At 50.2% G+C, this 23,165-nt stretch overlaps 1 long non-coding RNA gene across 1 annotated transcript in view; it reads right to left on the minus strand.

Annotated features, from left to right (window-relative positions):
- Positions 1-16,021, minus strand: part of C230014O12Rik (RIKEN cDNA C230014O12 gene) — an 89,447-nt gene extending 73,426 nt beyond the window's left edge. Inside the window, exon 1 of the long non-coding RNA NR_130173.1 lies at positions 15,795-16,021. This is a non-coding gene — a long non-coding RNA (RIKEN cDNA C230014O12 gene). The remainder of the gene's footprint in view (positions 1-15,794) is intronic.
- Positions 16,022-23,165: the final 7,144 nt, after the last annotated feature.

Genomic DNA, 23,165 nt, shown 5'->3' on the forward strand with positions numbered 1-23,165 from the left:
CCCCTTTCCCCTCCCTCTCCTGCCCGTGGATCAGGATGCAGCTCAAAGACACTTCTTCAGCAACATGCCAGTCTGACAGCCACCATATTCTCCACATTAATGATAATAAAATTAAGCTCTGAAACTGTAAGCCAGCCCCCAAGTAGATGCTCTCTTTTATAAGAGCTGCCTTGGTCATGGTGTCTCTTCACAGAGATAGGAGAATGACCAAGACAGCCATGCTGCCAGTGGAAGCCCAGCCAGCCCGCCTCCGCAGCCAGGGCTGCTGTGCCTATTCCTCACACTCCAGTTCTGTGAGCTACTGGTGCTGTCTCTCCCTTGACATTTACACAAGGAACTTTCAGCTTGCTTCCAAGGTGGGGGCAGGTTTATGGAGGAGGTAACTTAGCGAGAGTACCTTTGACTCACAAAAGGAAAGACAAAGATTCTGAAATTGCCCAGACTCAAGACCTGGATACACTTGGTAGTTCATGATCCTCTCTTCTTAGAATCCCGTTCTTATGGAGAAGGCAGTGACTGAGCCCCGGCACACGCAAGGGACAGAACATCAGTAACAAACTGCAGTTGCGATGCTCCTACTACAAGCCCGGCACTATGCTAGGAGTGAGGCATGCAAGGTTAGCCAAGCAAGGTCCTTACCCTCAGGAATCCCAAAGATTGACAGAAAAGAAATACAACTAAACAGACAATTTATGCCAGACAATGCTTTGTCAAAGATGACTGAAGAGGAAGGAGCCGGGGCTCCTCCTGGGCCGTGTTAGCTGAGAGTCTGTCCCCATGACAGCCTTCCTCAGACCCCACAGGGCTCTGTTCATCAATTGTACGGCTCCAGGCAGCACATCCAGGTAGAAGCAATAAAATCTAGTGCTCAGCAAAGGCATAGGTTCGAGAGGCCGACTGCTTTTATTCAAATCTGAGTCCCTTAATTTATTCACTGTGAGCCTTTGTACGTGTGATTAATCTCTCTGGGCCAAAATATCCTCAGCTGTAAAATGGAATAATAAAATCTAACCTATCTCAGGGGGACGAGGTAAGGATTCAGTGAGTGGATGATTAGGGGGAGTTTAGGACAGGGACTGCACATAGTTGGAATTGACTGAGAACCAGAGGTGGTGACAACAAGAATTTCCTCATCCTGATGCACAAGCGTGTCCGAGGCTGGTGACAGAATGAGGCTGACAGGAGGTGGAACACAGAGTGAATGACTCCACACATGCTCATGAATGGTTTGCTCCCTGCTTTCCCTCACACACCAGGCTGGGGACCCCCTGAAGCTGTTTCCATCTCCAGAGCCAGAGGTGCCTCTTTACCCCACTGCCTCTGTCCTCACTCATGAAACTGCCTTGAAATGGGCACCAACCTTCCTGGGCACTCGGTAAATATCATCCCACCCGAGTCCCCATGATACTTTTCTCTTCTGTTGAGATAAACTCTCACTGAGTAGTGGAGGTGTCTGCCTTTAACTGTAGCAGAGGTGGAGGCAGGGGCAGCTGGATCTCTGTGAGTTCAAGGCCAGCCTAGTCTACAGAAAGAGTTTCATGATGGCCAGAGGCATATATATAGGAACCCTGTCTCAAAAAAAAAAAAAAAATCAAGAGACAGACAGACAGACTGGCTGACAGACTGACAGAAACAGAGACAGAGAGACAGAAAGTCTCATGTAGCTTGCTGTGTTGCCATAGATGACACTGAACTGCTGATCCTCCTATCCCCATTTCTCCAAGCCTGTGGCTCTGAGCTTGTGCTATCATGCTTGGTTTTATGTGTTGCTGGGGATCCTGAGCAAAAATGGGCCAGCTGGTACAGCATCCTCCCATACTAAAAGCCACGTAGCCAGCTATATACAGCACTCCCTGTCTGACATGCCTTCCACAGCCATCCTGTATGCATATATTCACGTACATACATATACAAACACACACACACATACACACACTTCACATGTAAACAGACCTGAATTCCAATCCTAGTTTTCTGACTTGGGCCTCTCATTTGTCCTTCTGGTGCTGGAATTTCCCATCTGTGTAGTAGAGAAGCCCTTCATCTCTCAGATCCAGTATTCCTGAGCCCAGTAAGGAACCCATCTGCAACCCCCACCCTCTGAGGGCAGCCAAGTAGCCAAAGGGACAAACTGATCTAGAACTTCTAAAATTCTTCAGGAACCCAGTGCCTTTCCATGCCTCTCTTTCTCCCACCTTCTATTGTCCCACAAGTTTTGCCAGGCCAGGTAAAGCTAGAACACTGGGAATGAAATCCCACGATCTCTGGAATTCAAGTCTAAACCTGCCCCACATTAGCAATGTCCTAACCCCATTGAGCCTCAGTATTCCCAATGATAAGATAGGCAAATGATACCTTTCATCCTGGGCTCCTTCAGGAACTCAGAACAACATGTGCCAAGGCAACCAAAAGTGGAAACAGCACAGAGCCCATGGACCCAAGAGCAGGCAGCCAAAGGCATGTCTGTGTACGGTGGCCATGCACAGCTACAGGGAGGAAGGAACACAGATAAACTTGCAAAACACCAAGCCAGTAAATGCTGGCACAAAAGGCCACACGGAACGCCCAGGAAGACAAGTCCAGAGGGACAGGAAGCAGATGAGCAGCTGCCAGGTGCTGAGGAGGGGGCTTTGTAGGGTTTGGGGGATGTGCATAGGGGAATCAGTCTGTATAGACAGTGGCCTAGCTAGTCTGGCTGCTGTCTAAGAAACACTGCACTATATACATAAAGATGTCAATTTAATGGCATATGAATCACATCTTTTAATAGAAAAGAAAGAGAAGACTGGTCGATTAGAGGGTTACCGTTAGTCCTCCTTCAGCAACCTAGGGAACCCTGCAGAGCCCCCAAGAGCCTGGGCTGCCACTCAGGCAAACATGTCCATCTGCCCTGAGCCAGGCTAGCTCAGGACACTGTGAGCCTGTAAAGATCAGGGACAGTGGTGAAGGCATTGTCTGAGAGTCATAGGGTCTCACTCTAGAATGCTAACTGCACCACCTAGGATCCCGTGACCCCACGTGTGTCCCCAACTGTAGTGGCTATTCCTGGTTGTCAACTTGACTATATTTGGAATGAACTACAATCCAGAATTGGAAGGCTCACCAGTGAGTGACCCTTATCTGGAGGCTTGGAGATCCTTATCTGGATCTTGGTTTGGAGATCTTGAGCCATAGTGGCTATGGATTCCAGAAGATTGAATCTCCGAGTTTAAGGAACACACTTTTAATCTGGGCTACACCTTTCATATGGGATTAAAGGTGTGGTGGAACACACCTTTAATCTGAGCTACACCTTCTGCTGGAGACAATATAAGGACATTGGAAGAAGGGAGTCTAGCTCTTGCTCCTTCGCCTGCTTGCTGTGTGAGACTGAGTAACTGCTAGATCCTTGGACTTCCATTCACAGCTGCAACTGAACAATTGTTGGGAATTGGACTGCCGATTGTAAGTCATCAATAAATTCCTTTACTATCTAGAGACTGTCCATAAGTTCTGTGACTCTAGAGAACCCTGACTAATACAGAAGTTGGTACTGGGAGTGGGGTATTCCTGTGACAACCTGACCATGTTTTGGGGAGGTCTGTGGAAGGACTTTGGAACTTTGGGCTTGAAGATCCATTCGTTGTTAAGAGCTCTGTCAGATGTTGTGTAGGAGCTTGGAAGATAATGTTGAGAACAGTGCAGAAGATGGAGATCTGGTTTGTGAAATTTCAGAGGGAAAATTAAAGACTCTTTTCAGGGCCATTGCTGTTTTGATTGTGAAGATTCTGTGGTTCTGGTTAGCTGGGGCTGAAGAATCAGCCATGATTAACAAGATACCAGAACTACTAAAGCAAAAACTTGGCATTACTGGGACTATTGATGCTGGTTAGCTGGAGCTAAGAAATTAGCGGTGATTAAGAAGAGACCAGCATCATTGAGGTGACATCTTCTGGGAAGTGTTTTCTGAAAGCACAAAGAGGCTGTGTTCCAGAGATAGCCAAGGTTGTACTCCTGCTCCAACGGGACTTGGTAATATGTAAGGGTCACCCAGGTGGTACTGGTTTTGAAGGCATGAAGGGGTCACAAAGAGCAGCTGAGGCTCTGCACGGTGGGAGGCCATGGAAGGCCATTGGTGAAGGTGCAGCCGCAGTTGCAATTGAAGGCCCAGGACTGAAGGGGTCAATTGTACTGGCTAGTTTTGTGTCAACTTGACACAGCTGGAGTTACCACAGAGAAAGGAGCTTCAGTTGAGGAAATGCCTCCATGAGATACAACTGTAAGGCATTTTCTCAATTAGTGATCAAGGGGGAAGGGCCCCTTGTGGGTGGGACCATCTCTGGGCTGGCTGTCTTGGATTCTATAAGAGAGCAGGCTGAGCAAGCCAGAGGAGGCAAGCTAGTAAGGAACATCCCTCCATGGCCTCTGCATCAGCTCCTGCTTCCTGACCTGCCTGAGTTCCAGTCCTGACTTCCTTTGGTGATGAACAGCAGCATGGAAGTGTAAGCCGAATAAACCCTTTCCTCCCCAGCTTGCTTCTTGGTCATGATGTTTGTGCAGAAATAGAGACCCTGACTAAGACACCAACCCATTGGGTCTCATTTCCCATGTCTTGGCATGAGCACGGCTCATTTTACCTTGTTCTTGTGAAAATTAATGTGACCTCACACTCACCGTCCTAGCACTCGGGAGACAGAAGCAGGGGGTTTAGACATTCAAAGCCATTTTAGGCTAGTAGTGAATTTGGGGCTAACCTGAGCTACATAGCCCTACATGATAGCCAGTCTCAAAAACTCCAATAGAAAACAAAACAAAACAAAGGAATGTTATACAAAAGCATCAGGTGAGGAGGTGTCTGTTGCTGGAGTGAATTAAGGCCTCTGATAGGTTCCTGCTTTCCTTAAACCTACCATCAGCCCTAACTGGAAAGAGTTACTTTCTTGGGGATATTTATGGAAAGTCACTTGGAGCTTTAAGGCCAGTTGGAAGCAGCTGTGGACACACTGTCAGGGTGATGACTTGGTCCAAGCAGGTCTGATTCCAGGAGTGTCTGGGAGGAGAGCCAGACCAGCCAGTCACTCTCTGGTTGGAGCTGAAGGAGGCCCCACCCTTCCCAGGTCCCTGCCAATAAATGCTTGGGTGGGACTGCAGGCCCTGGGCTCAGGGGCACAGAGAGAAAGAAGATCTTGTAAACCCAGGCTCACAGAGCACTCTAGGATGAAAGCAGAGACATGGGAACCATGAGGAGAAGGGAGGGGTGTGGGACCGGCTCCCTAGGCAGATGGAGGATACCCAGAGAAGGAGATGATAGAAAACCAGTTCAGGAATGGCTCTTTAAGAAGCCAGCTGAGGAGTGTGGATCTGGGAGATGCGAGAAGAGACAAGACCAGGAAGGCTGGAGCCTAGACCCAGAGAAGGGAAACCCAGAACGTCTGAGGGACAGAGAAAAGAGCAGAGGGTGTCTTGCATAGGTGGGCAGCTGGTTTTACTGGGTGGTTGAAGGAGCTGAAGGGAGGGGAGCCTCCAGCCTGGTGGGGAGACCCTAAGGGAGGGTTAAGGGAAAATCCCATAAAGACTGAAGATACTTGGATGTGATGGTCCAATACTGAGCCTTGAGCTTAGCTGAGGCCATTTCTCAATCAGGGTAGTTGAGGTGAGAAGGCCTACCCTAAATGTGGGTAGCACTGTTTCACGGGCTGGAACCATGGACAGCATAAAAAGGGAGCTAAACACCAGCATCCACCCCTCTCTGCTTCCTGACTGTGGATACAATGCTAGCAGTTGCCTCACGGTCCTGTCACTGGGCCTTGCCTGTCATAACTGACTGTTCTCTCAAACTGTGAGTATAAGTAAACTCTTCCCTCTTTAAACTTGTTTTTTAAGGTCTTTTGTTGCAGCAACAAGACAAAGAGTGAATACAGAAAATGTGGCTGCAGGTCAGGACCTGCCATTGGACAAAGCTCCTTACTTTTTTCTGGAAGCTTCTACAACATCCCCTCCATCCATCCTCTGGCAAGGGTGAGAGTGGGCTGTGTCTCCAAGAAGCATCCGCATGACCTGGCTGCTTCGAACCTTCTGGTTTTCCCTGTAAGTCCAGGGCCTGAGATACAAGTTGAAAGAGCTAAGTTCACAAGAAGGCAAATAGACAGATGCTTCTAGATGGGCAATCAGACCGACAGATAACAGGCCAACAAGCAGCTAGGGGAAAAAACAGATGGAGGGACAGGCAGGCAAAGCCATGCCCCGTGGGGGTCTCCCACCCCTGCCCACTGCTGACACCTCCTGACCCAGAGCACATATTTATCTCTAAACGCCGCCACAATCCCACTATTGGATCTGCAATCACGGACTCCAATGTTCACAGGATAAATACACTAACAAACTAATTGTTAGTGCTGAGGTTCCAGCAATCAACACGTCCAGTATGAGATATGGTTCACTCGGCTGCTGGAGCCCAAGCCATCGCAAGGCCTGGTACCATGGGTGTCCCCAAAGGCCTCAGCCTGGGGGCTGGCTCACTGTGCACACGTGCAGATATCTGTGCAGGGGCAGCAGGGAAAGGAGGCTCTCCCCCCCCCCTCCACCAACGCTGGCACGTAGCCGCTGCTGCCCCTGTCTGAGCCTCGTCAGTAGCAGACATAAACTAACTCAGTTCCTGGGGACCCCAGAGGAACAGCAGGAACTGTTTGGTAGAGAATTATAGCTGTGGGTGAAATTAGATGTACTCTGAGCCCCAAGGCTGAGAGAAATAAAAAGCATTTTAAATGGAGTGTAGAATTCATATTCCTCAGTCACTTTCCAATAAATAAATCTTGTACCGTTTTTTTTTTCTCTGTAAACAGTGGTTACACGCGGCTTCTATTGTCTCCATGTTCTATAAGCCAATGGGCCAGGAGTGGTGGGCCCGGTGCTGGGGTCGAAGTGAAAGAAACTGGGGTATAACTGAGGCTTCGGGACCCCAAGATCCCCCCCTACACACACACACACACACACACACACACACACACACAGCAAGTGTCAGGAGGACCCTGGGGTCATAGTCCAGCTGTGGACACCCCTCTGATATGGCCAAGGCAAGAGGAAACTCCCCACCCCCGAAGACTCATGCAAGGGCTCCCATGTGGCTCCATCTCTCTGGACCATTCTCGCCCCAGGGAACAAAGCATCCCATTGGAAGTGACAGCTGAGGACAGCAGGGAAATCCTGCAGGGCAGGTCACCATTCACTGCTCGTTCCTTTGCTTCTAGCTTTGGTTTTTCCTCTGTCAGCCTCTTACAGAACCAACACCTCCTCCCACTAAAGATAGAAAAACCACAGAAAACCATGGAGAAGAATCATTCCCCAATCCTCTTACTCCAGAAGAAAGATCACTGCAGAAGTGTTGGTACTCTTCCTTCTGGATTTGGAGGGGGGGGTAGATACATCAATAAATACACATTTCATGGAACAGAAATAATCTGTGTTTATTAAGTGTCCAACACATATCAGGCACTGTTGTGGGAGATTTGGAATAGATGATCTCTGAATTTTACAACAAAGGAGTTTGGGGTAACACTTAATAATAAGTTACATCACTCGTCACCACAGTATAAGCTCACAGTTTGGGGTCACCTCATGTGTGCCTTAGAACAGATCACACAGTCTCTTGTAGCTCCATTCCCCATCATCCTGAGAAGACCTCACAGCCAGCCTTCGATGAGGGGAGGGAACCTTCCGAGGCCATGAAGGTCATGGACCGCAGAGCCTTTGCAAACACTTACATATGTGACTCTGGGTATAGTTTTACTTCCTGCTCTGACCCCAAACCCAGGCCCCAGTGGACAGCCCTGTCCTGCTCTGGCCCGGGGCAACTGGATTTGGACCCTCACCTCTGCACACATTCTTTCTCCCACCAAGTGAGACTAATCCCTGAAGTCCCTGAAGAGGACACACATTCTCCCCCACCCCCAGGATTCCACTCCATAGCCATGGTTGGCCTGAAACTCTATGCAGACCAGGCTGGCCTCAAGCACATCATCTCTTAAACTAAGAAAAAGATCCTTGGGTCTGGGAGGTGGCTCAGCAGTGAAGCGCTTGCCTAGCATACTGTATAGATTATATATGAGGCTCCCTCTGGGCCCTGTTCCCACCACTACAAAGGTAAAAAAAGAGAAGACAACCAAAATTCTTTTCTATTATTAAAACTTGCAAATAAAATATACCACACTTTGAGATTAGCCAAAATTCACCCCCCCAAAAAAAACTTTAAAAACAAACAATAACAACAAAAAACCCACAGGATACTGGGATATGTCTCCTTTGCTCTCTCCCCATCCTCTTGTTCCTGCTTCTACACATGCACCCATTTTCCAGAATAACAGGGTGAGAAGGGAAGAAGCCACCATTTTGCTGGCCTCCTTAACCTTGTCTCCTGGAGCTGGACATCCCCAAGGGCTCACTGAGGTGGGAGGGAAGACAGGTTCCAATATCACTGTCCCCAGAAAACATCATCTGAGGGTCCTCCCCAAGTGGCTTCCTGACCACAGAGTCCTACGAGGTCCTTGCAAGATGGATGTATGAGTTGACCCTGAGCAGGAAAATGGAATCAGCCAGAGCAGAAGTAATATCTTGGGCTGAGTTTGGATTCAGGCTCCACAGGATCTTGCCCAAGGCTGGCCCCTGTGGAACTCCAGGCTGTCATGCCATCTCTGGACCTCAGCTTGCCTGTGTATGGAGTAAGGACAAGAAGGGTCACACCCACGGAGTAAATAAGTACAAACCAAGTAACTGGTTCCACTCTGTGCCCAGAGCAGCAAATGGCATGAGGGTGGACAGGCTCCCCTCTTCCCAGGGCCCTTGGTCATTTATTTTTCGGTTAATTAAATGGTAAGATTTCATATCTGCTTATTTACTGCCAGCCAGTGTCATTACAAGCTCCTGTATAAATCACAGCAGGGAGCTGGGCTCCTACACACCCCCCTTTATCTCCTCCTTAACAGAGCCTTGGAGGGACCAGGAGGGAAGAGTATTATTCTGGAGAGCCCACACTTGACCCTACTACTTCCTTGACCCCAGGTTAGCCCAGTGCCCTACACCATTAGGACTCCCAACCTCGGGAGGACAGTTCATTGCAAACCTCCAGTGTGGAGGCAGGACTTCCCCCTTACCCCATGCTAGGGACTGCAGGAGCCCAAGTTGCCTGCAATAGCTACAGTCACACCCATAGATAAGGTATGAAGACAGAGAGAGGGTGGCTAAGTACCAGAGGCCCCACAGTTGGTCTGAGGTTTTAAACTCCATCACTTAGCTCTGAGGTCTATACTCCAGATGCTCTGCCTCTGTGACTAGGAAGGACAGGTTTGGGGATTGGTCAGACCTGGGGGTTGACTCTAGGTCTAATGTCCATGAGCCATATGACTTTGAGTAAGACTTTCACTCTTTATGCTTCTGTTTCCCTATGGGGGCAGTAATGTTTTTGCCAAGAGTTGGGGCACCAGAGTTGGGCTTCTCTTTACTCTGAGCATGTGCTGAGATCCCAGTCCAGGACAAGAGTGGGGTGGAGCCCACAGTAGATGTTGGGGTGCCTAGGCTAGTGTAGCAGCATATGGTGGCTAGAGGTCTCGGGATCACTGCTGAGTGGGCCCGCAGAGTCCCTATTTGGTCCCAGACAGGTCCCAGATACCTCAGTCCCGGTGCCTATTCAGGAAAGAACAGACTCTGGGAAACCCCCAAAGAACCAGGCCAGCACAGAGGTTCTTTGACTCTAGCTTTGAAGACTGACAGAAGGGGGACAAGTCAACAGGGGAACAAAGGGTACTCTCTCCCTCGTGTGAGACGGATCCCAGGAAGCAGCTGGAACCACAGTTCCATGCCCAACCTCAACATCCAGCTAGACATGGACCCGGTGGGTGAACGGATGGTTGGATGGATGGACAGATGGACTGTTTAATGGACAGACAGACGGATGTGTGGATGGACTATGATAGAGGAAAGATCAACAAATCAAAGATAAATGGATGGATGGATACTTGGATACATGGATGAATGAACAATGGTTGAGCAATTGGATAGGTGGACAGGTGGATGGATGGATGAGTAGATGGGTAGATAGATGGATGAGTGGGTGTATAGATGGATGGATGGGTGGATGGATGAGTGAATGAATGGGTGGGTGGGTGAGTAGGTGGGTGGATGTATGGATGTATGGGTGGATAGATGGATAGATGGATTTATGGGTGGATGGATGAGTGGATGGGTGGATGGGTGGATGGGTGGGTTGATGTATGGATGGTACAAATGGCTGAATGTAAGTCTAAAGATTGGGTGAATGAATGAAAGGATGGATGAAACAGACAAAAGAACATACAAACCATCGAATGGGCCAGTGAAGGAATGATTACAAAGTGCTGAACACATTGGAAAGCATAAGAACCAATGATTAATGACTCACACCTGTAATCTCAGGATGCAGGAGGCAGAAGCAGGAGGATTGTGGCTATAGGGCCAGCCTGAGCTACACAGCAAAACCTTGTCTCAGAAGAACCTCCTACCTGTCCCCCACCCCCGGAAAGCACCAACAGTAGCAACAGAAGAACAAATGAATAGAGGAACATGCCTGCGCTGAGCCAGTGAATGTACATTTGGATAAAATGAGAAATGTAAAAATTAGATGACGGGTAATGGATAAATACCAATGAACCAAGGGAAGGAGGGGTCGGGGAGGGCAAGGGAGGGGAGGAGACCCAGAAGACAAGAGGAAAGGTTGGAGAGCAAGCAGCAAGGCCCAGCAACCAAGTGTGTCCTGTCCTGTCCTGTCCTGTCCAGTCCCCAGGTCCTGGCCCCTGTACCTTTGCTTGTCCCTAGGGCTCAGAGATGAAGTCTCTGCTGGAAAAACAAAAGGCAAAAAGCAGGCTGGGGAAGTGGCAGCTTCACCGACCACCCAGCAAGTCCTTAACTATTACATTAAACATCTGCTTTGCCTTTCAAGAGTTGGGTAGTGTTTCACCCCTGAGATATCTGATTTTATTACCTTCCAGAGAGAGGGCCAGGCAAGTGTTCTCATTGATTTGCGCATTAAATATATTAGTAATAAAACAACATCTCCGTAAACCAATTGTAAAATCAATATTAATTGGTACCAAAATATCACAAGTAGTTGAATTACAATTAAGGGGGGTGGTGAGTCCTGCCTCAGGCATGGGGTCTGGAGGTCCCAGAAAGGAGAGGGACTTGGGGAGAATCAGATTTCAGAGCCAGACAAACTAGGGTTTCCTCTCGAATCGAGCCTTGATTTTCTAATCTGGAAAATGGGGCTAATTGTTCTCACCAAGGAAGTTTGGTGAGGATTAAATAAGTCATGGCTTCTTGGTACCCTGTAGGCACAGAGGCCAAGGTATTCCCCCCCCACCCTACCCCCTTTGTCCTCATCCCATCTATAAAGTATAAAGTGACATGGATGGAGGGGGGAGGGGGAGTAGCAGAAAAGACAAAGTACCTCATAAAGTTTCATCTCATGCCAATACCACACTGCAGACAGGTAACTGAGACCCTGTTGTCACACCTCCTGCAGGCCGTTGGCTGCAGCACCTAGGTGGACTGAGGCTACCTGTGCCCAGAAACATCTCACTGGGTATTCAGTCCTCCTGCCGCCCAGAGTGCTGGGGTTTCCTTTGCCCTTTAGAGCTGACAGGAAGGAGATACTGATTGCGCAGACGTGTTAATGAAGAAAGAGCCCGGCTCTCTGTCAGAAGCGTCACCCATGCTCTCCGATTTGCTACACGAGGGTTCTGTGCACAGGCTCTGGCCAGAACCACCTCAGTTTACATCTCAACTTTACCACTCTCAGTGAGAAACGATACATCAGCTACAGCCTATGACGCTGTGTAACAAACTACCCCGCAGTCACTCGGTAGCTGACAGTAAACAGTCATGCACACCGGGCTGCAAGTTGCCTGGGGTTTGCTGATCTAGACAAAGCTTTCCTTCCCACCAAGCCTAAGGCAACCTCACAGTGTAGTGAGCATCACTCTTCAGAGTCCACCAACTGGCCTCGAAGAGTTCTGTGGCCAAGACTGACAAACAGACTGGGGGAGTTTCCTCTGTGATATGAGTGGAAATAAAGATTGACTGGACATGTATCCAAACGGTCACAGTGACCTTGGCCTCTGTTAGCTCATCTGAGAAATGGGGCCAAGTGGAGGGATTGGTCTGAGTACAGGACCACCCAGCATCTAGCCTTGGGTCTCTTGCTTCTATAAAATCCTGTTCTCTTGGTTGTTCTCAACATGATGACAACCTCACAGGCTGGAGAAAGTGAATGGCTTGGGTCCCTATGTCATGCTCTGATCTCCTTCATACCCAGACCAGTCTCTCCTATGCACAATGGTTCTCCCTGAGGTTCTCTGTACAGCCATGACCCCAGAGTCCCACATGGTACCATGGGCAGCTGCCTGTCCCCAGATAGCCAGCATTGCTCCTGCTTCCCTGAAAGCCCAGAAACTGGTGCCCATGCTATGTTGTTCTAAGTGTCTTTAAAGGCACACATGGCAGATCTACTGTCCCTAAACCTTGCCCCCAGTGAGTCAGGGTTTTCCAGAATGAGAATGGGGGACGTGGCCCCCATGGCTTTACCAGGCAGTAGTGCCTGCCACACCCATCTGTGCCCACTTGTGCGTGCACACGTGTGCTCAGCTGAGCATGTGGAAGTGTGTACTTACATGCCCAGTGGTGCCTGATCTCACACTTGGATACATGAAGTGCTTGCTCTTCGTGTGTTCAAACACAGGCTCAGTGCATGTGTGTCTATCTCCACATGGGATCACATTCGTGTGTGTTCTCATGGGCTCCGAATGCTCACAGCCTGGGGTGGCATGGATGTGTGAATACAAGCCAGGGTAGACACCAACACCCACCAGCCTTGTCCAGGCTAGACACCAACATTGGTCTTGTCGATCCACACATTCCACAGCTGAAGTTTAGTGCCATAACTTGCTCACAGTCATTATTTCCAATACACTGCTTTCCTTGAGACCTGCTGCCACCTCTTTGTTTCTTAGCTTTTATTTAAAAGTTCCAGGGCTGACAAGATGGTAACCACGTAGGTAAAAAGCACTTGCCATCAAGTCTGATGGCCTGAATTCAATCACCAGGACCCATATACATATACATTCAGAGATGACTAAAAACAGTTTTTCACACACATACACACACACACACACGAACATGCACACCACCCCGTTTTGAGATGGCTCAGCAGTTAAGAGCATTTATTGATCCAGCAGAGGACTTGGGTTTGGTTCCCAGCACTCACACGGCAACTCAACATCTGATCCCAGTTCCAGGGATCCAATGCCCTCTTCTGACCTCTGCAGGTATCAGACATGAACTTGGTGCACAGACATACATACAGGCAAAACACCCATACAAATAAAATAAATAAATCTTTAAATTTTAGTTCTAGTCCTTAGAATTCAAGGGGACTCATGGTCCACCCCCTCTCCGTTCCTGCCTCCTCCAAAATCTATCTCTATATCCCTGGCTCAGCCAGCAAGACCCGCCCCAGTAGATAATGAAGGACCACACTGAGCCTCGACCATGCACAAGTGCTCTCAGGCCCACCCTGGGTGCTGGGACCACCCCTTAGGAAGAGAGCAGAAGCCAGGAGGCCCAGCTGGTAATGGAGGCACCAGGCCTCTCCTCGGGGGCAGCTGGAGGGGTCCAGGAGTCTCCCTCACACCATCTCATCACTGTAAATAATGCCGAAAATGAGTCGTTTTTAAAGAGTGTCCAGTGGGATTCTGGAGCCTTGTTTTAATTATACAAAACCAGCATGGGTGCTCAGGCAGATGCTGGCGCTAATTGTTTTGAAAGCCGGCCCTCTTGGCTCCTCAGAATGCCCTGTCTGGGCACATTTTGAGCAGTTTTCACAGTCACACAATGAAGTCACTCCCAGACTGGGCAGGTACGGGCGAGACACACCAGAGACCTGCCTTAGGGACCTCTTCCTCCTTGACCTCACCCCTACTCAGTCCAGGCTCTGGCCACCACCCCTCCTCACAACACAATCAGCTGGCAAGATGCTCTGAGGCTGAGAAGATGCTGGGAGGGACACACTGTGAGCACCAGCAGAGGTGAGGGAGGGCACCCTGCTTCACCAGTGCGTCCCCTCTGTGAACCTAGGCCTCCTCCTGCTCTGCCCGCAGACTCTGTAATACCTGATTTATTACCTCTCCTTAGTGGTTGAGGGTCAGAAGGCTCTAAGCCAAGGTCACACCGCTAGGAAACCACAGAGGACCCCAGTCTCAGCTCTACCCTCTTGTGGCTGGAAAGGCAGTAGGGAACAGATGTGCATGCGCCGAGACGTGTAGAGAATGGATGCATAGATGGCCAGACAGACAGACAGACAGAGAGTGGTCCCAGAGGGAGAATCGGGGGAGAAGAAGAGACCATTGGCAAATTGTGCCTTTAATCCAGCCACTACTGTATGGGTTTATAAGAGGCAAATGGACCCCTTCTCAGATACTGGGGTGTGGGGAGCCACAGCATTGTGTGGAGCCCCTCTTTTAAAAAATCAGCCAGAAATTAAACAGGGCTAGCACTGAAGGCATTGAGAGATAAATACAAGAAAAAAGCTACAGAGAACTAGGGACCCACACACACACAAAGGAGAAGGTGGGGACCCAGGGGCAAAGCAGAACAGAATAGGGAGTCGGTGAGCTCAAGGTGGGGTGCCAAGGCTGGTGAGCCCTGCAGAGGGACAGGCCTGGGCCGGAGGAGGTGATGGATGGCGTGCCCATCAATTTCTGAAGGCCAAGGCTCGGAGAGCAGCCGAGTCAGTGAAATTTACATTATTAATCTCTTGTAATAATCTATGACTCAAGCAGGCTGAGAAAATAGCCGCAGCTACGGAGTGACCAGCCTATATAAATAACGGCTCCCCGCTCAATTTAATTGCACTCTGGTGAAAGCCCTCTTCTTGTATCTTTCTAATTACTTTAGTTTCATTAGGTCTAGCAGAGAAAGGGAGAGAAAGAGAGAGAGAGCCGTGAAAAAGAGAGGGAGAGAAAGGGGGAGGGGCAGGGGGAGCGTCGCAACAATGAAAAATTCATATTCCGATTTTTTTTTGTTCTGTGAAATATTTAAATGTTAATAGCCATTCCGTCGTTGACATGCTATCTCACCAGTGTGGAGTTAAACAGAAAATCTATTTAATCTACGGGATCTCATTAAATGGTCGTGGCAAGGCAGTGGCTGGGAAGTAGTCAATAGCCGGGAAAGAGGAGAGGGAGGAGGGGTGGGGGAGGGAAGAAAGAGCTGCTAAGATTCTTTAATTTAATTTATTGTCGTGCATGAGACACCAGGAGAGGCGGGGAGACGCTGGCTCCTGCGCCTCCATTTGAGTGGCTAATGATTAAATGTTTTCCATTGTGCTACAGCTGGTATGTATTATCACAGAGTGAGTGAAAAACAGAAACTCTCAGCAATTTTGACTGCTTTCCAAATATTAGCCCCTTTTAAAGCCATTAAAAGATTATCACTGATTTAACCAAATGTCTGTTTGGAGTATTAACCGCAGTCTGTTCTCCGAATCCCCAGAATGCCTCTCCTCTCTCCTCTCCTCCGATTATCTCATCCACCCAGCAGTATTTAATTTCATTCCCATGAATATGCAATGAATTTAATTTTGAACACTATTTTCATCTGCTCCTGTAATCACAAAAAATGCTGGTGTAATTAGTTTCTAATTACTTGCTTTAATTGTTGTAGTAATCATTTTAATTACCCAAATGCACAGACATCAAACGCTAAAAGGAAAATAATCCTCTCGCACCTCCTACCTTGTCTTTCAGCCTCGGTGTTTGATATCTCGATTTTGACACGGGCAACCTTCACTGAGCCGGGGGTGCTCCGGGGGGCTTCTGGGGCTCAGGGAGGCCGCTCCAAGCCCAGGCCTCAACACAATCTGCTCACAGAAATTTGCATGCCCCCCAAAAAACCATTAAGTTAAAATATACAGTTATTGTACCTTTCTGGGCCGGGCGCCACGCGCGGGCTTATTGCTGAAGCCCAAACCGGCACGAGCAGATGGTAAATCATGAAATTTTATGAAATTATTACGCCGGCGAGGTGTTTTGAATAGGAGCAGCTGTGAAGGAGATGGGACGTTATAAACACTCACAGGTGTTGCCATCTCCTCCTCTGCCAGCCGCAACATAAAAAAAAAATTAAATTATAAACAAACCAGGCAAATGTTGTAATCTCTCTCCTCGACACACTCCTTACAGGGAAATTGCTTAAACTAAGCAAAGAATTCAATTTTAATTTGCATAAAATATTTATCAAGGCTTACGCAAATTTCCGCGCGGCTCCCTTCCTGCCAAGTTGAAAATTGCTCAGACATACAGAGGTGGAATATCGGCATGTGAGGAGACCATTAGGCCAGCCCTCCCGGCCACTCGAGCTGTGCAGACGCCACGTGCCCAGCAGCAGGCCAGGCTCTGCCAATTTGGCCTTTTAATTTTTTTTTTCTTTTTCTTTCGTCCCTTTTTTGCAAACAGATTGTTTTTCTCATTATGTTTTTATATGTACCTAAACTGTTAATTAGGCCCTTAGAAGCGTTTTTATTGGGGCCTAAGTGTAACGGGCTGCTTTGTTCACAGGCCCGCACCTTTCAGCGGCTCCACGAACAGGGGTTTTTTTGCCTCCGTGGCAGTCCAGGGTTACGTGCGGGGAGAAGGGCGCCCTGACCTAGGGAGGATGTTTCAGTTCTCCTGGGTGCTTGCGGATGGTGGCCCCAGAGGAGAAGAGGAAGAGGAGGAAGCTGAGGAAGCAAAGACAGAGTCGCACTTCCTCTGGACTCGGGGCGGCTTCTAAGTCAGGAAGCCCTCCAGGCCGGATTCCAGAAAGCAGGATCTTAGCACTTCACAGTGCAGCCTTGTCTACACCTGCCTGAGGCCTTTATACCTCTTCTACCTCAGAATGTTGAGTCAAGACTGCTGGCAGCCTGGTCCGGCTTCCCAGCCCAGAGGAACCCTCCTTAAAGAAACCCCTCACACACAAACTTTCTTCACAGAGTTTGACACCATCAGGGTGGACCTGTCCCGGAGTTTTAGTGTCTGCTTCCTTTAATAGGATGAGACCCTCATGAGGACAAAGATGCCGATCTGGCTCTGGGTGTGTTCTCTGACAGAGCCTTGCCTGATAGCATGGGGTCTGCGTACAAAAAGGGTAGAGAGGAACCAACCGTCACCAAGCCGGAAGCATCTTTTGTTAGTTAGGGAAGTGCACTGAGCCAGGACTGGGCTACTTGGAGTGTGGCCTTTGACCCTACCACATGGGTCACCTGTGTGTCAAATGAAACACTGATGTCCACACGCCCGGCCTCAGGGGTGCCTCGGCCTTTGCCACCCACATGATAGCCTGTCTTGACCAAAAGCAACCTGGGGGGGAAATGGGTTTATTTTATCTTATAGTTAACAGTCTACCATGAAGGGAACCCAAAGCTGAAACTTGGAGGCAGGAGCTGAGGCTTGCTCTCCATAGCTTGTCCAGTCTGCCTTCTTACAGAACCCAGGACCACCAGCCTAGGGATGGTGCCACCCACAGTGGGCTGGGTCCTCCCCCATTAATCATTACCTGAGAAGATACCTCACAGACTTGGCCATAAACCATTGTAACAGGGGCATTTCGAAAATGATGTTCCCTCTTCCAAGAAGATCCTAGCTGTGTCAAGTTGACAAAAATCCAACCAGCACACCTGCCCTCCTGCAATCAGATACCCAAATGAACTTTAAGCAAATCTAGCCAATCACCACTTGGCTACCCAGGTCCCCCAACAGAGAGGCTGGGTCCCCCACTATATCAAAGTGGCTGATGGAATGGGAGGGGCAGGATCGTCCCTCCGTTTGGAGCAGGATCAATGGGAAGAGTGAATTAAGCATGGTGAATCACTAATAAGGAAATAATCAGGTTTACACTGCACAAACATGTCTCCACATCAGACAGAATATTGGGACAGGGAGAACAAGGTTGGCGGCTCTGGAGAGACTGCAGAGGTCCCTGAAGGAAATGCCCAGTGTCAGAGCTCCTCGCCATGCTGAGGTATCAGTGGCTGTGCTACTGGTGTGGCCTTCTGGGGGTATGGAAAGACGAAGAAGAGCACCCAAGAACATCCTCGGTCCTTCCCACGCACAAGTTCTGAAAAAAGGCATCAAGACCTTTGGGGAGGTAGAGGCAAGGAGATCAGGAGAGTTCCAGATCAACCTGAGATACATGAGACCTTGCCTTTAAAAGGGGGTGTGGGTGGGCTGGGAGATGGTTCAGCAGGCTAAACACTTGCTGTGCAAGTTTGAGACCCTGAGTTCAGATCCCAAGTCAAAGCCAGTATAGCCACTTGCAGCATCTTGGAGGGAGGGAGCAGGGAGATAGGATCTCTGGGATTTTCTGACCCCCAGCTCAACTCCAGGTTCAGTGAGAGACCCCAGCTCAAGGAAATAGAGCAGAGAGGCAGCATCATCACTGTCAACAGCCTGGCAAACCTCAAAGGGACGGAAACAGATTCAAATCCCAGTCAAGACTGAATAGCTGTGTGACCTTGGACGTGGCTCTTTACCTCTCTGTGGCCCAGGCTTTTAGCCAGCTGCTTGGAGGTGGCCCTGACACAATTTGAACTGTTCAGAGCCACTGTCCAGATAGGAGACCAAAGGCCCCAGAAGTGGTCAGTGACTTGTTGAGCTACCCAGCCACTAAGCCACTAAGCTGGCCCTGAAGCGCCACAGTGAGGTGGGCAGAAGGGAAAAAGATTGACAGGGCCCATGAGCACTGATGATGGATGTGGGGCAGGGCTGGGTGTTGAGAAGAACGTGCAGAGGCGGAGCTATGGGGAGAGGAGGCTCTGACTGTTGGCTGATGAGCCAACGTTGCTTCTGGAAGGGACAGCCCAGTCGCCACAGCATGAGAAGCGAGTGTGTGCGCGCGCGCGCGCGCGCACATGGGGGAGGCGGAGGGGCTGGTTCACGCTCCCCAGCAGGCTCTTGATCTGTAGCATATGCCAATTTACCTGGTATAAATTCCCCACTCCTGAGAGGTCCTGGGGAACCCAACCAAACGTAGAGTATCACAGCTTCCAAGGAGGCCCAGCTGCCAGGATCCCACTTGGGAGCCTGTGGGAGTCTGCTTCTTGCCAAGGCTATACCTGCTGGTCCTCTTCCTCCCTCCTGAGCAACGAGCCGAAGAGTCTTAGAGTCAGGTTCCCCATGCCTGTCCCAAGCATCTTGCCATCTTTATGTCTTTATCGCCACCTGGGGCAGAGGAGGGTCCTCTTCTCAGCCCTGCTGGGGAGGTGCGGGTGGTGGCAGGGTCACCTTGGGAAGAGTTATGGTCCTTGGAAGGAGCGGGAAGATACGCAGCTCTGCAGGCAACAGCCAAGGATAGTAATCTGGGCAGACAAGGGATCGATGGGAATTTCTATTTAGGGAGGAAATCGATAGGAATTTCAAGGTAGGAAAGGGGGAATTACCTTTAATTGGAGCATTCGTCCAGCTGGCCCTCGGGTGAGGCCAAGGCTCAGCGGGCCTTGGAGGGACAGCCAGGTGGCCCAGCCAGCCCTAGTCCTGACTGGGGCACTTTGAACTTGACTAGAGACCCTCTTCTCCAGGTTCCACTGAAGCCTGGATCAAGCATGTCAGGGTGGCAGGGGGCAGGCATGCCAGGAGTCAGGGGCACAGCCCTACTGCCTTAGCTGGCAGATGTCACGGCAGACACACTTGCTCAGCAGTGAGGGGTTGATTCTCGAGTGGAAGCTGAGAAGTGCTAGGACAGGTGCCAAACCCTGTCTCAAGGGCTTTGCAGATTTAATCCTCACTAAATCCCGCATAAGAGGCTCTGTTCTTTCCATTTTAAGGCACAGGGAGGTTGAACCACTTGCCCATGGTCACACAGCTAGGAAATATTTGAGCTGGATTTTGAACCCTGGCCAACCTTATATCAAAATCTGGGCTCTTAGAAAATTGTTCTGGGCCCTACAGATGGTGTCAGTTCTGCTAGTAGTACCAGTGCCCCAAGCTATACAGTCCTGTCTCAGGACAGCCCTATGGGTAGAAGTATCTCAAGGCCCCCACCTGGGAAAAAAGAAGGGAAGTTTAAGCCACACCTGAGACTGGCACCTTCCATATACTCCCACATCCCCCGTACACATATCCACATCTCCCCCATACAAATATCTACATCTCCATACACCCCCACATTTCTCCATACACCCCAAAACCCCCTTACACCCTCCATCCCCCCAAACGCACCCCACATACCCACATACATCCTCATATCCCCTACATATCCTCACATCTCCCCACGTACATCCCATCCCACCAAACATAGCTCCTCATCCCCCATACACCTCTACATCCCCCACATCCCCTTCACATCCCCCCATATACCCCCACATTCCCCATACTCCTCCCCAGGAAAAGGCTGCTCTCCGGAAGAGGCCCAGGACTCCCACATTCCTAACAGACTCCCACAGAGGCAAGACCTTTAAAGAATTGTGGGAAACACTGCCTTAGAACAGAGAGCTCCGCAGCACACTACCACTTGCTACCCAGTGGTGTCCACGAGCTTGAGTCTGGCCTCCTAGGAAAGACAGCCTTGGAAGGAGCCCTGTGTCCTGATGACTGCTGGGAACTTTTCTGTGGAATGAAGTGATGTCATCGCAGAAGCAGACCTGGGGACGGTCTGTCCTCTACTCCTAGAAGTGAGTCCCTTCCTTAATTCTTGGCAAGTCATTGGTGTGAGTTTGAAGGGAAGTTGTGGGGACCATCCACAGGGGTGGGGCAGTGTGTCTGAGGGAGGGAGGAGTCCCCTCTGCCTTTCCATTAACTTGATGTTACAGAAAGGAAAGGGAAACACAGGACAGGATGGCCCATTGGCCATCTGCCACTGTGAACATCAAGGCCAGACCCCCTATCTCTCCAACCTACACCCCACTCCTGGCCAGAAGACACAGCAGCCCAGGCTTCAGAGGGTGACAGAGAGAGAGAGAGGAGTGGCCTAAAAGCAGGTAAAATTCAATATTGAGGAGCAGATGGGAGCATAGCTGATTATTGGTGCCTCCACAGCTGGGGGGGGGGTGGACTTTGGTCTCTGGTGTGGCAGCCCCCTTCCCTGCTTCTAAAGGAGTAATCAAGTTCCTGGGTGGATGGATGGAGAGAGAGATGGATGGATGGATGGGTGGATGGATGGATGGATGGATGGATGATGGATGGGTGGATGGATAATGAGTGGATGGATGATAGGTGGATGGGTGGATGGATGGATGGATGGATGGATGGGTGGATGGGTGGAAGGATGGATGGGTGGGTGGGTGGATGGATGGATGATGGATGGATGGACACATGGATGGATGGATGGACACATGGATCCATTGCTGAGTAGATGAAGTAATGACTTCATCTCACTCTGTCTGGCTAATGTTGCTGAGAAGACCCAACTTTCAAACCCAACATTAAGAGACACAAACTCCCGGGCACATGCCCAACCCCGTCCAGGGGGAAGCAGACCATGGCCTGAGAGTGGCCACACATAGTCAGGGTGTAGCTGATTCCTCCCACCCTTCTGAACGGGCTAAGGGTTCAGTCAGAAGATGACACCAGGATGAAATCCAGGTTCTGGGCCCTGACTCGGGGATGCCAATATGTCCATACTTCACTGGTGTACAGGTGATGGGCGCTGAATGCTACGGAACATTCTTTCCTTAGTATTACACACGGCATACCCCACCAGAGGCACACTGTGGCTTCACAAGGTAGGGATGGCGTGTGAGGCTCAGTGCTAGAAGTGTTTATCCTGTCCAAAGCCACTGATATGGCTCTGCTCTGCCCTGCAACACCCACCTGCCTGATTGTGGCTGGTATTGTGTGTCCAGCCATCCTGCCCTCGGGTGTACGGGGAGTCTGTCCACTCCTGCACCCCTCTCACCCCAGCAGCCCGAGCTGCCTCCCTGTGCACTCCTAGGTCAGGAGCTCGGTGGGCTCAGCTGGAGCTGAAGGTTATTGGAATCCCCAGGCTCTGCTCATCTCATTACTTCCAGAGCAGGGTCAGCAGCTTTTACAGACCCCATAAAACATCGCTCTTGGTCACTTGAGCACACCGCGGGCACGGGCAGCCTGTCCATTCCTGGCCACGACAAGTCTCTCCTTAACGAAGTAATCTCCCAGACTCATAAACCCCAGAAATGTCACGGGTGGCCTGTGCCCCTAAAGATAATTACAGGGTGACACCTGGCCCTTCAGGTTTGCATGAGGAGGCAGACGCCACTCAGCAGAGGCTGCAAGGCTTGTGAATTGTGAAGACTTGGCCATCCTCTGAGCCCTCAAACGAGCTCAGAGAGTACACACCGCTAGCTCGCCCTGTGACACAGATGTGGGGCAGGTGCGGGAGGTGGGCAGCAGAGCTGGGATTTGAACCCGGAGCTGGGCTTTTCAGGGCCCTCACACACTCCCAGGCTTCAGTGATGAGCCCTGGTGCCCTACAGTGTCCCCTGCTGGAGTAGATGCAGGAGGCAGCAATGCTCTACAGAGCCAAGCACCCAGCCCCATTTGCAGATGGCATAGTCCCACCTACCTCCAAAGATGACTCGGTGTTTCTGGGAGTCACCAGAGAGTACCTCGTGGGCACTGTCTACTGAAGTTCCCACTGGCCATTGAGGCCATGGCAATGAAAACTTCTTGCTGCTTCTAAGACTGACCCCTGACTCCAGCCCACTGTGAAGGGGCCACTCCCAGCTCCACACTCCAGCCCACTGTGTAGGAGCCATTCCCAGTCCCTGCCCCCTCCAGGTACCAGAACCGGAGGAGGATCACATTTCATTTTCCATCTTCAGCGGGGAGTTGTGGTCCAGCTCTGGAGCTGGGGAGTAGCCATGCTGGTCTAATTGAGGTTGGGGCTCCTGTTTTGCAGGATGCTAGCCCCCATGAGCCTCCCTTTTTGCCTATAATGTAGGAGCAGCCATGAGGAGCCAACAAGGAAACACTACACCTCAGGCTTGGAACCTGAACTGCAGTAAGGTGCACACTCTTCTACTCCAGAAGGCCCTCGTTCCTCTCCCACAGCTTCAGACCTTCCTCTAAGTCACCATGGTCCCTATTCTACAGGGGATGTCCTCAGGACTCTTTCTACACCCCATAGCTACCACGTACCCTGCCAGATGTGTGCCA

The sequence above is a fragment of the Mus musculus genome, chromosome 2, assembly GCF_000001635.26.
Source record: "Mus musculus strain C57BL/6J chromosome 2, GRCm38.p6 C57BL/6J".
NCBI lineage: Eukaryota > Metazoa > Chordata > Mammalia > Rodentia > Muridae > Mus > Mus musculus.